This window comes from Xenopus tropicalis, chromosome 5 (genome assembly GCF_000004195.4).
Source record: "Xenopus tropicalis strain Nigerian chromosome 5, UCB_Xtro_10.0, whole genome shotgun sequence".
Lineage (NCBI taxonomy): Eukaryota > Metazoa > Chordata > Amphibia > Anura > Pipidae > Xenopus > Xenopus tropicalis.
Window position 1 is genome coordinate 154,642,671 of NC_030681.2, and position 15,873 is coordinate 154,658,543.

At 41.9% G+C, this 15,873-nt stretch overlaps 1 pseudogene; it reads left to right on the forward strand.

The window, feature by feature from the left end:
- Positions 1–228: 228 nt before the first annotated feature.
- Positions 229–6,515, forward strand: LOC116411005 (annotated as a pseudogene).
- The last annotated feature ends 9,358 nt before the right edge of the window (positions 6,516–15,873 follow it).

The window sequence follows — 15,873 nt, forward strand, 5'->3', positions numbered from 1 at the left end:
GGGGGCAGATCTACCCTGGATTGATGAGTAGTTCCCCTAAGAATACACTTATGGATATGGACTTGGTGCACTTGCATATATATGTAATTTTGGAGCTATTGATGTATGCAGCATAGAACCAATCTTTTAATATTAAACATTACCATTTTCATTAGTATTGAACTGGAGTTTTACCCAATACATTTTAGCTATTAACAGTTCAATTGTTCCGTCTCCTTCAATTGCTAATTGTGTTCCTTTTGTGACTCACTGAAGTTACTAGCTCCTGTAGCTTGCCTTCCTTGTAAATCACAGAAACCGTTCCTTAGATTTTGGCTTCATTTGATTTCATTTGAAAATGGATTCTAAGACACCAAACCGCTACTATCTCGCCTGCAAGTTTTGCCTGAAGATTCAGGACACTTTGCCTGTTCATCTGAGGAGAGCCTGTAAGAGAGATGCAGGTCCACAAGAAATTGAGCAGCTGATGCTGGAAGCAAAAGGGAAGATGTGATCAATCCTGAAAGGGCTTAGTGTCGTTGACTGTAAAGACCTGGACTATAAGGATTTCAGAATTCTTATAGCAATTTATCCAGTTCCTGGAGAAAAATGGCTGCTATGTTAGAGGGAAGCCAGAGAAGTCAGCAAGGTATGTATTGCTCCTGCTATGGCAGTGTCTAGACATGTATGTTCAATTTGTTCTTTACCAATCAATCTTTGTTGCATTACAGCAAAACCTTAGAAAAAAGATCTGTCCATTGAATATGGACAAAAAATCAATGTGAACCTCAGTTGGGAATCAGATGAAGTAGTGGGGACACAGGCACCTTGTAAAGATCTGGACCTGTAAGTATACTTGGCCTGTGTCCTTATAATATTCACCTGTCTACATTGTAACTTGCCTGTTATTCATTGTTTCTGAACTTGTGTATTTATTAACACAGCCCTGTCATGTCACCTAAACAGATGAACCTGAGCCTAGTGAATGCTCAACAAGTGAAGAAACAAAAACCTGTTGAACAGCTGGACCTGTAAGTATAATTATATGTACATCTAATATCCCCCTCTACTTTATAATGTGTGCATGTTTGTATTTTGGTTAATTGTTTTCAGAACTTGTTCTTTATTACGTTAGCCCCGTTGAGTCGGAAGAGATGGATATTGTAGGCCGTGTGAAAGAAAGAGATGGAGACACAGGGATCTCTTAGAGAGCCGGACCTGTAAGTATAATTTGTATATGTATATGTACCTCTACTCATGTCTATGTAGTAGTATGTGTTCATATGTTAAATCTGAACTTTTTTTGATTAATATAGACCTGGTGAGAGAAGGAGAACAACACAGACTGATGACAATTTTCATGATGATGACTATGAAGATCAAGAGACTGAGACATGCATAGTTATGCTGTGTCCATGTGTCTATGCTACAGATCATTCTAAATGTTTTTTCCTTTGGACTAGGAGCAAGACAGATTCACATCTCGTCCTGCTTAGGAGAAGAATGATGGCTGCAGGGATGTACAAAAAACACTTTTGAATGTGATTCTAGCTCAGTTCCGAAAATAACTTCAGCATATATTACAAGTGAAAAGATGGTCACAAGAGGTAACATTCACACCCGTCTATGTAAGCATTTGTTTAGTTACTTTGTTGTTCTCATTTCCTCATGATTCATTATGCCTAATTTTAGGTGGGAAATGTGGTTTTTATATTTTGTGGATCCCTTCAAAGCATCCTTACACTTCCTGACAGACACGCAGAAGACATTGGACTTTACTGCACTGGAGAAATTGGGGAACACTCATGCCACTATGTTCTCATACCTGAAGCACATCAACAGGTTTGTGCGATCTCAAACGATCATTGTCTGGTGGATCCAATCAAAACGAAGAACTTGGAAATTGTCATTGTTACCTCAGCATGACCTCGACTCTGCAGGAAAGGCTGAGCAAAGGAATTTCCGCTAACATTGTGGGGAAAAAGTAGGCTTTAGTACCTGTGCATTTATTTTGGCTTTGTTTATGTGTGTAGGTTTGGTGTGTAACCTTTACTACCCCTATTTAAAGGAACAACAACTGGCATCTGGAAAAAAAAAAGACCCAGCAGTGTCAAGATTCTCATAGTGGCAAGGCCAACTTTTGTGAAGCTGATAAAGGCCAAGATGAGTGGATTACTTTTGGATAAAGAGAAGTCTACTGTCCTCTCTTACTTGGAGGCACTGATTGTCTTGAAGAACCTCCAGTGACCAGAATGAAGAGGACACTTGTGTAGAAATAATGGATATGTAGCATCCGCTTCTTATGCGGAGGTAAAAAGCCTAAGTAGACACTGACAGTTCATCTTTCGTACAGTTTATCAGGGTCATGCTGTATATCCTATTAACAAGGTTTCCCGTGTTTCCTAGCACATCTGCCAGCAAGATGTAAAAGAAAAAAATTATGGAGGAGGCTGGACTTCACAGAATACACTCGGCCGATTAATGACTACTGCAAGGATTAAGAAGCTACCTGGAAAAACGTATGCCAAATCTGGAATCAAACATTAGGTACTGCATTGCTGGTACTGATTTAATTTCTAATTTAATTTCTAACTTTAAACAGACTATTTCACAGGCAAACCAGTTAACTCTAACCTACCTCCTTCAGGTCAATAATGTATCAAGATGGTTGCATTTCGTGAACCCAAACGAACCTTCCACTAGCTGCATACATAACATTGAGAGGAGCATGACTCTCTTGGGAAATAGGAGCTTTAGCAGCCAGCAGAGCGACGTCAAGAAATTACATGAGTGGGGTGAAAGAATATATTGTTCATGTCACCTCAGAGGATCAGCTGTTGGAAGAGGCTCCATCTTAGCGTGGGTCAATTCAGAAATTTTTAAAAAACATAAAAGGGCAAGAAATTCATTTGCAGATGTTACACTAAAGAAAAGCGTGTTGGAAGGTGAGTCATTAACAGCAAAGGTGATATAGTACAGGATACGTCCAAGCAGGTTCTTTATAGATCTGTGTACTAAATTTGCCTTTTGTATTCCTCATTTTACAGAACGTGCACAAATCCAAGAGTGCCAGGAAGTGCTAACCCTGGCACACAGTCTTTTGGCCGAGATAATTGATCGGGCCAATTCCAGGAATTACTTACAAGAGGGATATGATGTCCATGCTTTTCTACTTGGAAGAACCCTTAATTTTACAGCACCTACAGAGACCAAGCGTTACCCAGCACATGACTGAGTACTATTAAGAAAAAAATGAACATGAGATCACACTAGACAAAGTGGCTTGAGAGGATACAATACCAGAGCCGCTCCACAGTACTCAACGAGGTAGAGGAGGTGTGGTTCGAGACTTTTCAGATTTATCTAAACCAGCTTTTATAAAAGAGGAGCAGCAGCGGAGACAAGGGATACTTTGTCTCCAGCAAAGGATCAAAAATTCAGAACCCGACAACCGATGTCCACAGATTCCAAGAAAGGTAAGTTATTTTTAAACTGGGAATATTTTCCTCAAAGCCTCCATCATCTGATTTGTATTAATTGTCATTCAAAGTATTGGTAAACAAATGAAGCACGCTAACATTTTGTTTCTGCTGTAGGTTTAATGCTTGTTTGGCCATTGGGAAGGAGGCGCATCACATTTTTGAAAAAGTCATCTGTGAAAGCACTTTGGGTTAATCTGACCTCCGATATGTTATCAATTCTTGGTCTTGCAAATGAAAGCAACATCTAGTATATGCGTGCCGCAATGAGAGTGAGCGAGCTTCAGGAGGACATGGGAGCAGCTGTCAAACTCACGGTTAGTTTAGCTGATTGAGCATTGTCAGTGGGGGTTGCCTTAGCAGTTGTTGACGTCCTTTTAAGTTGTTACTCTTCTATAGCCTAAGAGTTCTGATTGTTTCCCAGAAATGGAGAAGTGCTTGGCACACTCGGAGAGAAGTAGTCAGGGAAGGAGATGTCGTACAAAAAAGTAGAAAACGCATTTAAAGTGGACCTCGACTACAAAGGCCCAACACAAAGTGCCGGAAGTTTGCGGAAACGCACGAAAAATACAGGCAAAGCGACAAGGGTGGTCAAAGCATGTTCCAAGCGTGAAGGAGATCCTGCTGCACTGGGAAGCTAGGGAACAGCCAAGGAGAGGGCAACGATAGAAGAATTCAGAGTTTGATCAAATCACAGCAGCCAGGACTAACCATTATAGATGACGCTGACAAAGGGCAAAAAGTGGTGACCCTTAGGGCTTTACTAAAAGGGTGAATGTTTGTGACTACCATGGCCCGGTTATTTCCGCAAAGGATGGGGAACAGTTAATGAGGCCATAGGAGCAGGATGAAATGGGGTATCTATTTTTTCATGGACAGAGGAAATAAAATGCTGCATTGATTCCCAGAACGTTCCCTGCCACAGTGAACTAGCAACTGCTTACGGGAGGAAACTTAACCATTCCCGTAAAAGGCCGAACCTTATGCCCATGATGAAGTATTTTGAAAATGACACCAGGCCTCACATTTGTTTATAGCAGACAGACATTGATGTGGGTACAGATATCTTGACTAAGGAGTCAAAAGGAAATCATTTTCGGGAGAGGGGGCAGATCTACCCTGGATTGATTAGTAGTTCCCCTACGAATACACTTATGGATATGGACTTGGTGCATTTGCATGGACGTTGGGACACGTTCACATCACGTTCTGCTTAGGAGAAGAATGATGGCTGCAGGGATGTACAAAAAACACTTTCGAATGTGATATTCTTGCTCGGTTCCAAAAATATCTTCAGCAAGAATTACAAGTGAAAAGATGGTCACAAGAGGGAAGATTCACACCTGTCTATGTAAGCGTTTGTTTAGCTTTGTTATTTTGCTGTTCCCATTTTCTCATGATTTCTTATATTACGTCTAATTTTAGGTGGGAAATGTGGTTTTTATATTTTGTGGATCCCTCCAAAGCATCCTTACACTTCCTGACACACAGAAGACATTGGACTTTACTTGCACAGGAGAAATTGGGGAACACTCATGCCACTATGTTCTCATACCTGAAGAACATCAACAACTTGTTGGAAAGTGTCATTGTTACCTCAGCATGACCTCGACTCTGCAGGGAAGGCTGAGAAAAGGAATTTCTGCCAACATTGTGGGGAAAAAGTATGCTATAGTACCTGTGCATTTATTTTGGATTTTTGTTTGTGCAGGTTTGGTGTGTAACCTTTACTACCCGTATTTACAGGTACGACTACCTGACATCTGGAAAAAAAGGACCCAGCAGAGGTCAAAAGATTCTCGTAGTGGCAAGGCCAACATTTGAGCAGCTAATAAAGAAGGCCAAGATTTGAGTGTATTTATTTTGGATAAAGAAAAGGCTACTGTCCTATTACTTGGAGGCACGGATTGTCGTGAAGCACCTCCAGTGAAGAGGGATTTTTGCAGAATATGACAGAGAACCCATGTTGCATTATTCCACTGCCATGCTTTTACTGTTCTTTTAACATTCTGTTAACTTGAACTGTTTGGCATTTTACCAATCCTTGGGTCTTATTTACCAACCGGTCGAAGAATGGTGCAAGAGGAAACCGTCCGACTGCAAAACACGTATGGTCATCAGAGTAAAGAACCATAAGACGTCTACACAGCAAGTCGCTCCTATACTTCTAGAAGATGGAGGTATATGTCTGAAATGAACTTTGCAAATGTTGACAGCCTGTCGCATAGCATTGAATTGACTTTTTTGTATCATTTCAGTAGTTTGATGTTTTTTATAAAACAATACGGCCATCCTTTATCAGGAGGGGGACAAGCCCAAAGACATTTTTCATCTCATCAATCGGGGAACCTAGTCAGTGTGACGAATGACATTGCTCTGCTTCATCACAAGTATAGATGTGGTATGCAAATTCCATCTTTTGTTAGTTCTCAGAAACTATAGCCATAAGTTGAATACTGGTACAGGCTTACGTTCTAGCCAAGTTTAGTACTGCTTCAATGCTTACATTTCTGAACATACATTTTTTCCCCATTAGGTTTAAATTGCGCCCTGTGACAAGTCAAGAGACTCGAACCATGGAGACGTACAGTCTCTCACTTTGAACCTGATGCACAGAGGAACATGTTCGCCAGGTTGCTTGCACATTCAAATGTCACTGCCGAAAGGGCGTACCGGGAGAAGACTATTGGAAATAGTGGAAGCTGCAGAAATGATGAAGGCAATGCATGGCCCCCAGCCTTCAACATCAGGGTAATTTCATGAAGCATTTACATGGCTTTCCATATGCAATTTCTTAATAGATAAACTACGATTTATACAAAGGGCAGGGAATAACCACCGGTTTCTTTTTTATTATATTAAATAGGTGTCAACAGAAGCCATTGCAAAAAGAAAATCTCTCGTGAGTTAAAGGAGGAAGCATATGTAAAATCAATGCTAATCCTCCTTGCCTAAAGGCAGGGTTAGCCTTTTCTTATGAATACGGCCACTTATGACCGTTGGAGAAAACAAAACAAGATGAGTGGATTGTGTTACTGGGAAGTCTTCCTAAATTGATGAAAGTTCACTGAATGTGCACGTTTGTATGTGTTACCAAGTAAATATCTAATACTGCTTTCTCTCTTCCACCCATCCATTCTAGGAATACAGACTAAGAAAGAGCAAAAAGATCCAAGGCACTGGATGGAAGACCAACTCAACACAAATAGGGGATATTTTGGAAACCTGTAACTCTCGGTGATAATGAATCAGGTTTCTAAACACGTTCCAAGTGGAATGGGCATGAATCCAGCTGGAAAAAAAGTATATTTACTTCCCTCCCAGACACCTGTCTCACATTCATCCAGAAGAATACACCTATTGTATACGTATTTTCTGACATTACTATTTAGCATTCTCTCTCAGCCCTTCTTGTTTTCTAATGAATACGTCAACCATTTTTTGCGACCATTCATATATATTTTTAGGCTTTAAAAAAAGAAGCAGAGCCATCAGTGGAGTTCTTAGAGATTGCTGAAATACGTTGTAGTAGGAGGGCCGCCGCTGTAGCCTCGGGTGAGGGGCTTTGAAGGCCGAAGTGGAAAAGGGTTTTACGTGAACAGCAGTTGAACATGGGTCAGTCGGTCCTAAGAGATGGGCAAGTGCCGTTCAGAAGGGATGGGCGATGGCCTCCATTGCACTTGGCCGATCGAAAGGGAGTCGGGTTCAGATCCCTGAACCGGGAGTGGCAGAGACGGGTGCCGAGCCCTTCGCGACCAAATTCTTTTTAGGTGGAAGATGTGGCAAGGTTCCTGTATTTTATGAAACCCACAAGATGCTAAACTTGGCATTTGTAAAAGACCTCCAAAAAAGGACAGAGTTTTTCACAAAACTGCAAGAGATTGTGACGCACCAGACCATGTTCAACTACTTGAAGCATGTGAGGCGATTTGTAAACTTGCAGATAGACAACACAAACTTGTTCTCATCTGATCCATATACAATGCCTGCAACAACTTTATCAAAGCCACCAACGCCCTTCAAAAAAGGCCCAGTAAAAGGTATATCACGGGAAGTTGTCAAGAAAAGGTAATACCACATGGATTATATTGTCATTTCCTTTCAGCCCTCTGCTTTTTAGAAGCATAAGTAACGCTACCTTGACCCATACAATGAGAACAGCAGAAGAATGTCACAGGCTATTGTCCACAGCAAGCGCCATATTTTCTAAAGCCCTGGATGCCGGTAAAGACCACGATATAGACAATATAAAATTTGAGATTGTACTTGGAGGCATTGCTGGTTCTGAAGTACTTGCAGAGACCAGGGGTTCTACAGAATATGACAGTAAGTACATATTGCCATAAGGGCTTTGGTAAAATGTTAACCGAGTATACTAACAGGCTGGTGGCTGACTGAATCAACTGCTTTTTCAATTCAACAAAAAAAGGGATAAGTATTTTTTATTAACTTTATTCTGAATCATTGTTTTCTAACTGTTGGGTTTAAATTTTTTCAAAAGTATTTGCTCTTTTTGGTGCCAATTTACAAAGTTTGGTTAACTATAAGGCTTACAGCAGGTTTGCCAGAGTTACATTCCTTTGTAATTACCCTCAGTTTGAGGTGGGTGGAGTTTGATTAGTTCACCTTAACAGACTGTATAAATAGAACCACTGGCACTCCAGTGCAGCTTGCTCTGGTGGTAGGTGCTCTATAAGTGTTTGCTCTTTAAGTGGGGGCTCTGTAAGTGGAGTTATAAACACAGGAGTTAGTGGGGGCTCTGTAAGTGGAGATATAAACACAGGAGTTAGTGGGGGCTCTGTAAGTGGAGTTATAATCACAGGAGTTACAAACTAAAGGAGTTAAAACAAGGTAAAAAAAAAAATTTTGTATTTTAAAGCCTTTTTCACCAACTTTTGTTTAACTGTTTCTGTAACTGGGAGAATGCGTGGCACAACACTGAAGGTCTGACAGTGCCAGGCTGCCACATGTATGCGGTTGTGGAACAGTTCCCAGGTACTTACCTCTGTTGTGGTTGTGAGGGAATTGCCACTTTAGAGGCTCGTGTTAGAGCCCTAGAGGAACAAGTTGCAAAACTGCGTTCGATTAACAATCTTGAAAGAAGTCTCTTGCTAACTGAACAAGAACTAGCGGGGTCAGATAGTATGGGGGGAGGGGAGCAAGGAAAGGATGATAGGGCAGAAAGCTGGGTGACAGGGTTTGCGCATCCCAACAGATTTGCCAGATTGTGTGAAGAAGATGGGAGTGTGAACTCTGGACTGGCGGTTCTAGATGAGGCTGATCTCTCTAACAGCCGGGAGACCAGTTTCTCTAGTAGTGGTGGGGAGGAGAGCAGAGCTAGGCCTAAACAGATGGTGGTTATAGGGGATTCGATCATTAGGAAAGTGGACAGGGTAATCTGTCGAGCGGATCGCTTCAACCGGACAGTTTGCTGTCTTCCTGGTGCCAGGGTTCGGCATGTGGTTGATCGGGTCGACACATTATTGGGAGGGGCTGGGCATGACCCGGCTGTCTTGGTACATATCCGTACTAACGACAAAATGAACGGTAGGTGGGGGACCTTAAAGAGTGAGTTCAGGGATCTAGGCTCTAAAATTAAGCAAAGGTCCTCCAATGTCATTTTTTCGGAAATTTTGCCGGTGCCACATGCTAGTTTAGGGAGACAGCGGGAGCTTAGGGAGCTAAATGCGTGGCTAAAGTCTTGGTGTAGGAAGGAAGGGTTTGGGTTCCTAGAGCACTGGGCTGACTTTTCTTTGGGGTACAATCTATACAGCCGTGACAGATTGCACCTCAATGGAAGGGGGTCTACTGTGCTAGGGGAGAGAATGGTTAAGAGGCTGGAGGAGTGTTTAAACTAGACAAGGGGGGGTTGGTAAGCTAGATTCTTATGGGAGAGCTAGTGTAGATGGGGCAGTGGGACCAGTAAAGGGTTGTGGGGGAGGAGTGAGGGGGGCATATAGTTTATCAGATAAGGAGCTTCCATTGTTACAAGGGAAACAGACTAATTTTCACCTTAGCTCTAACTGTCCTTTAGCTAATGTAAGCATCAGAGGAAGAAGTAGTAATCTCCACTGCATGCTGGCTAATGCGCGTAGCTTGTCGGGTAAATTAGGGGAGCTGCAGGCTATTGCATGTATTGAAAATTATGATTTAATTGGTATCACTGAGACCTGGTGGGATGAAAAATGCGACTGGGCTGTGAATTTAAATGGTTATACACTTTTTAGGAGGGACAGAGTGATTAAAAAGGGTGGAGGGGTTTGTCTTTATGTAAAGTCAGATTTAAAGCCATGTAATAAAGACATTACCAATGAAAACGTTGAATCTTTGGGTAGAAATTTCAGTAGGGCTGAAGGTCACAAAGAAAATGATTATTGGTGTATGCTATAAACCCCCCGTATAGATGAGGGGGATGAGTCCCAGCTACTTTTGCAAATGGAGGAGGCTTCAAAATTGGGTCAAGTTGTTGTTATGGGGGACTTTAATTATCCGGACATTGACTGGAGTAATGGGGTGGCTAAGTCAGAAAAAGCTAGTAGGTTTGTAAACATGCTAAATGGCAACTTTTTATTTCAGGTGGTTCAAGAACCTACTCAGAATGAGTCTATTTTGGACCTGGTAATATCTAATACTGAACTCATCTCTAACATTTGTGTGTGGGGGGGGGGCATTTGGGGAACAGTGATCACAACATGGTCTCCTTTGAGATAATGCTACAGAGACAGCGCTATAAGGGAGTAACTAAAACGCTCAATTTTAGCCGTGCAGACTTTGCCAGTATAAGGGCATCTCTGCAATGTGTCAACTGGGAAAGGCTTTTCGTGGGGTTAGACACAGAAGGAAAATGGAACATTGCTTTGCAGGTATACACAACAGTATATTCCCCTTGTAAGCAAGGAGAGGCATCGCAAAGCAAAACCTTTATGGCTGAATAAAAGTTAGGGTCGAGGTTGGTAATAAAAAACGTGCTTTTAAAGCATTCAAGTTAGCTGGGACAGCAGAAACTTTAATCAGGTACAAGGAAGCAAATAAAGCAGCAAAAAAGCTATCAGAATCTAAAATAGAGATGGAAAGGGATATTGCAGCTAGGAGTAAAAAGAATCCAAAATTTTTTAATTATGTGAATAGTAAAAATATGAAGCAAGAGGGGGTGGGAACCTTATTATCACGGGGGGGGTAAGTTCATCTGTCTATACATCTGAGGAGCCAGATAATGAAGGCTTCCCTTGTAATATACCCAGTGCTAGTAATTTAGCTACTGACGTATGGGTCACTCGGGAGGGGAATTCAAAAGAGACTTGAACATGTAAAGGGAAACAAAGGTCCAGGGCCGGATGGGATTCATCCCAGGGTATTAAATGAGCTGAGCGCTGTGATTGCCAAACCTCTTCACTTAATTTCAGGATTCGTTGAGGTCGGGCATGGTGCCAAGAGACTGGCGAATTGCTAATGTGGTGCCGTTATTTAAAAAGGGATCCCGTTCTCAGCCTGAAAACTATAGGCCTGTTAGTCTGACATCAGTAGTAGGAAAACTTTTGGAAGGGGTAATAAGGGATAGGGTACTTGAATACATTGCAGTTCACAATACTATTAGTTTGTGCCAGCATGGTTTTATGCGTAACAGATCTTGCCAGACTAATTTAGTCGCCTTTTATGAGGAGGTGAGCAGGAACCTCGATGCTGGAATGGCAGTTGATGTCATCTACTTGGACTTTGCTAAAGCGTTTGATACAGTACCTCACAGAAGGTTAATGATCAAATTGAGGAATATTGGCCTAGAACATAATATTTGTAATTGGATAGAGAACTGGCTGAAGGATAGATTACACAGAGTGGGGGTAAATGGAACATTCTCTAATTGGACCAGTGTGGTTAGTGGGTACCGCAGGGGTCAGTCCTTGGTCCTTTGCTTTTTAACTTGTTTATTAATGACCTGGAGGTGGGCATAGACAGTACTGTTTCTATTTTTGCTGATGACAAAATTGTGCAAAACTATAAGTTCCATGCAGGATGTGCCGCTTTGCAGAGCGATTTGACAAAATTAGATAACTGGGAAATGAGGTTCAATGTTGATAAGTGCAAAGTTATGCGCTTTGGTAGAAATATAAATGCGAAATATCTACTGAATGGTAGTGTGTTGGGGGGATCCTTAATGGAGAAGGATCTGGGGTTTTTTGTAGATAACAAGTTGTCTAATTCCAGGCAGTGTCATTCTGTGGCTACTAAAGCAAATTAAGTGCTGTCTTGTATAAAAAGGGCATTGACTCAAGGGATGAGAACATAATTTTGCCCCTTTATAGGTCCCTGGTAAGGCCTCACCCTGAGTATGGGGGGCAGTTTGGGGAATGCCCTGCCGGGGATGTTGGGTAGGGGGTTCCTCACGGTGAGGGCAGTGAGGGGGTTGGGGAATGCCCTGCCGGGGGATGTTGGGTAGGGGGTTCCTCACGGTGAGGGCAGTGAGGTTGGGGAATGCCCTTCCTAGTGATGGGGTAATGGCAGATTCTGTTAATGCCTATAAGAGGGGCCTGGATGAGTTCTTGAACAAGCAGAATATCCAAGGCTATTGTGATACTAATATCTACAGTTAGTATTAGTGGTTGTATATATAATTTATGTATGTGAGTGTATAGATTGGTAGGTGTGGGTTAGGTGTGCTGGGTTTACTTGGATGGGTTTAACTTGATGGACACTGGTCTTTTTTCAACCCTATGTAACTATGTAAGTCTTTCATTATTACTTTGGCATTGCTAAAGGAAAAGTCTATATTCCTAAAGACTTATTTTTCCTGTGCTCCCTGTTAAAATGAATGGCTAACTAAAGTACATGCCAAACGCCACCATACTCACATACAGCGCATTACTAGGGACATGTTGCATAATTGAAATTCAAAAGGCACTGGGATATGGGTTAAAAATTGGGTAGGATCTTTGAAATCTGGAACTTTGATTATATTACTAATAAAATACAAAAAAAAAAATACATCTTCGTGACAAGCAGGAAGCCTCATAATACCCCAGAAGGTACTGCTGAGAAATCAAGTGTATACTGATGATTACTTTGAATAAGAAGGGGTATTGTTGCATAAAGAACACAGGGCAAAGAGACAGATAGCAAAGCTATTTCTGAATTCTTTGTGGGGAAAATTTGATTAAAGGTCTAGTTTGCCATCTATAAGTATTGAGACTGACCCTGATGCACTTTACCCCAATATGGAGGTCTCAGAGATTTCCTAGATGAGACAGTAATGCTTAACTGGAAGTATGCCAAGGAACGTCACTCTCACCCAACACCAATATATTTAGTCACCTGTTTCAGTACAGTGTATGCCAGACTACAGTCACAATATTTTGCATACATTCAACGACCAATGCCTTTATCACGATACGGATTGTTATTTTTGTAGGCAACCTGGTGATTGGAACCCACCTCTGGGTAAATAGTTAGGGAAGCGGACCAGTGAGCTACAGCCTCACATTACAGAGTTCGTATCTGCAGGGCCAAAAACATGGCTATAAGTTAGACGGGAAAGACTGCATTAATGGTTAAAGACGTTTGAAGAATTTGGTGCTGAACTATTCCCAAAATTTGAATAATCAAAAAAAGGTTGTGGATGTCAAGACGGGTAAAAATAAAGCTCTGGCAGAGACCCGTCCCTTGCAGAAAACACTAGTTTGTGTAGGATAAGAGACGCTTGAGAGGAGGACACAATAGTGAAGCATTTGGTTTCACTCATGGACACGAGGTTGCAACACCCTTTCATGTATATTAGCGCTGCCCAGATTTTCCTCTCCCTTTTTTGTCAGGTTCCTCGTCAGGACATTTGGCCACTGGACTGGACTGGGGGGGTGAAATTTGGTTTTAAGTTGAAAATTATTGGCCGAGATGAAACACAAACCCTTGAGATTTTTAGGGAGAGCATTTGCTGGGGGTGGGGGGTGAGCATCTGTAAGGGTGATGTATTCCAGATCTGAAGGAGTTTAACAAGGAGAGCCAATACTATATGGGGGGCTGTCATTTACAGGCCTCAGTCAGCCGCCTTCTCTGCTCCCTTTCTGACTTTGAAACCTGGCTCATCTGTACTGACAGCCCTACAATCATCCTTTGGGGACACATTAATAATCCCTCTGTCTCACACGCTCCTTTCCCAACATGCTCCTTACACCACTATACTAATTTGGAATACACGTGACAAACCTCCCAGCCTTAGATCACTCTATGGGGCTGATTTACTTACCCACGAACGGGTCGAATGGAGTCCGATTGCGTTTTTTTCGTAATGATCGGTACTTTGCGATTTTTTCGGATTCTTTACAAATTTTTCGGATCCAATACGATTTTTGCGTAAAAACGCGAGTTTTCCTATCCATTACGAAAGTTGCGTAAAAAGTTGCGCATTTTGCGTAGCGTTAAAACTTACGCGAAAAGTTGAGCATTTTTCGTAGCGTTAAGTTTTAACGCTACGAAAAATGCGCAACTTTTCGCGTAAGTTTTAACGCTACGAAAAATGCGCAACTTTTCGCGTAAGTTTTAACGCTACGAAAAATGCGCAACTTTACGCAACTTTCGTAATGGATACGAAAAACTCGCGTTTTTACGCAAAAATCGTATTGGTAACGAAAAATTCGTACAGAATCGCAAAACATACGAAAAAGTCGCAAAATGTTCGTTTTCAAGTCGGAACTTTTCCAATTCGGGTCGGATTCGTGGGTTAGTAAATCAGCCCCTAAGTCTCTGCTATAGCCTAGTCTCTGCTCTGAGATTTCTGACTGATACCCTGGTTAGAGAGTACAACCACATACTAGCCTCCACCATTGACTCATCTGCACCCCTTCAGCCCAAGCGTACTCCCACTCCAATTACTGTCCTGTCTCGCTTCTACCGCTTGCTTCCGGAGTTGTAGAAAGTATAGTATTCTCTAGTATTACAACACTCTGTTGGACCCACTGCAAACCAGTTTGCCGGCCTACTGAGATGGCATTGTGCATAAGTAGCTCTTTATAAATAAAGGTATACGGACAGATTAGTTTAACCATCTAATTCAGGGAAGTATTTTGTAAAAAAACGTTTGTACAAAGTTAATACACTATTGCCACATAAGCCCGGTAACATTGGTTAGCAGTCACGTTATGATGAGTTGATTGCTAAAATTACCGAGGGTTACCCAATAGTTTTACAGATATATTATTTCCCCCTGATAAAATTAGACAGTTGTTGAAAGTACGTGCTCCAGACATTTTAGTGTTTTGTCAAGGTAAAAAGCAGTACCATTAATTTAAATACCAAATATATGGTTTTCTTTAAGAACCCAAGGGATAAGTTACAACTTCCCTCCCCACACACCAACCACATTGCACCAACAGGCACCCCTGGCACACTAAATATACAAACACTGGGCACATTTGAATGAATTATTTGCAGTCTCTGGACTGGACAATCTGAATAAAGTCGCTTCATCTCTGGAAAAGAACCGTGTTGGCTCCATTTACCTGGCTGTGGTAAATATTGGAATCTCCAGTATATTTGTAATACCAACATATATATCTACACGACACAACAATTTGATGCCGTGACCCGGATTATGAGAGAAGTCTATACAACATCTTGTCCGAGCAAGCGCTGGCACAATAGTGTGTTTCTAGCAGCTGGTCAACACTACAGCGTGGGTTAGACCAAGCGCTGGCGATTTCTTTGTGCCGGAAGTTTTCATGAAACACACGGAAAATACTGCTACGACAGGGGGAGGAGGCAGCAGACAAAGCGACAAGGGAGGTCAAAGCATGTTCCAAGCGTGGAGGAGATCCTGCTGCACTGGGGAAGCTAGTGAATAGCCAAGAAGAGGGCAACGATAGAAGAAATCAGATTAATCAAATCACAGCAGTGGCCACGACTAACCATTAAAGATGACTCAGACAGTGCAAAAAGTGGGGACCCTCAAGCCTTTTCAAAAGGGTGACTATATTTGACTACCATGGCCCAGTTATTTCCGCAAAGTAAGGGGAACAGCTAATGAGGAAATAAAATGCTGCATTGATGCCCAGAACATTCCCTGCCCCTGCCACAGTGAACTAGCAACCGCTTATGGGAGGAAAATTAACCATTCCCGTAAAAGGCCGAACCATATGCCCATGATGAAGTATTTTAAAAATGACACCAGGCCTCACATCTTGTTTATAGCAAACAAAGACATTGATGTGGGTACAGATATCTTAATTGACTATGGAGTCACAAGGAAATCATTTTCCGGAGAGGGGGCAGAACTACCCTGGATTGATGAGTAGTTCCCCTACAAATACACTTATGGATATGGACTTGGTGCACTTGCATGGACGTTGGGACTGGCACTTAGCATTTTAAATCATTTTTAAATGTTTTTTCCTTTGGACTAGGAGCAAGACACACATCTCGTTCTGCTTAG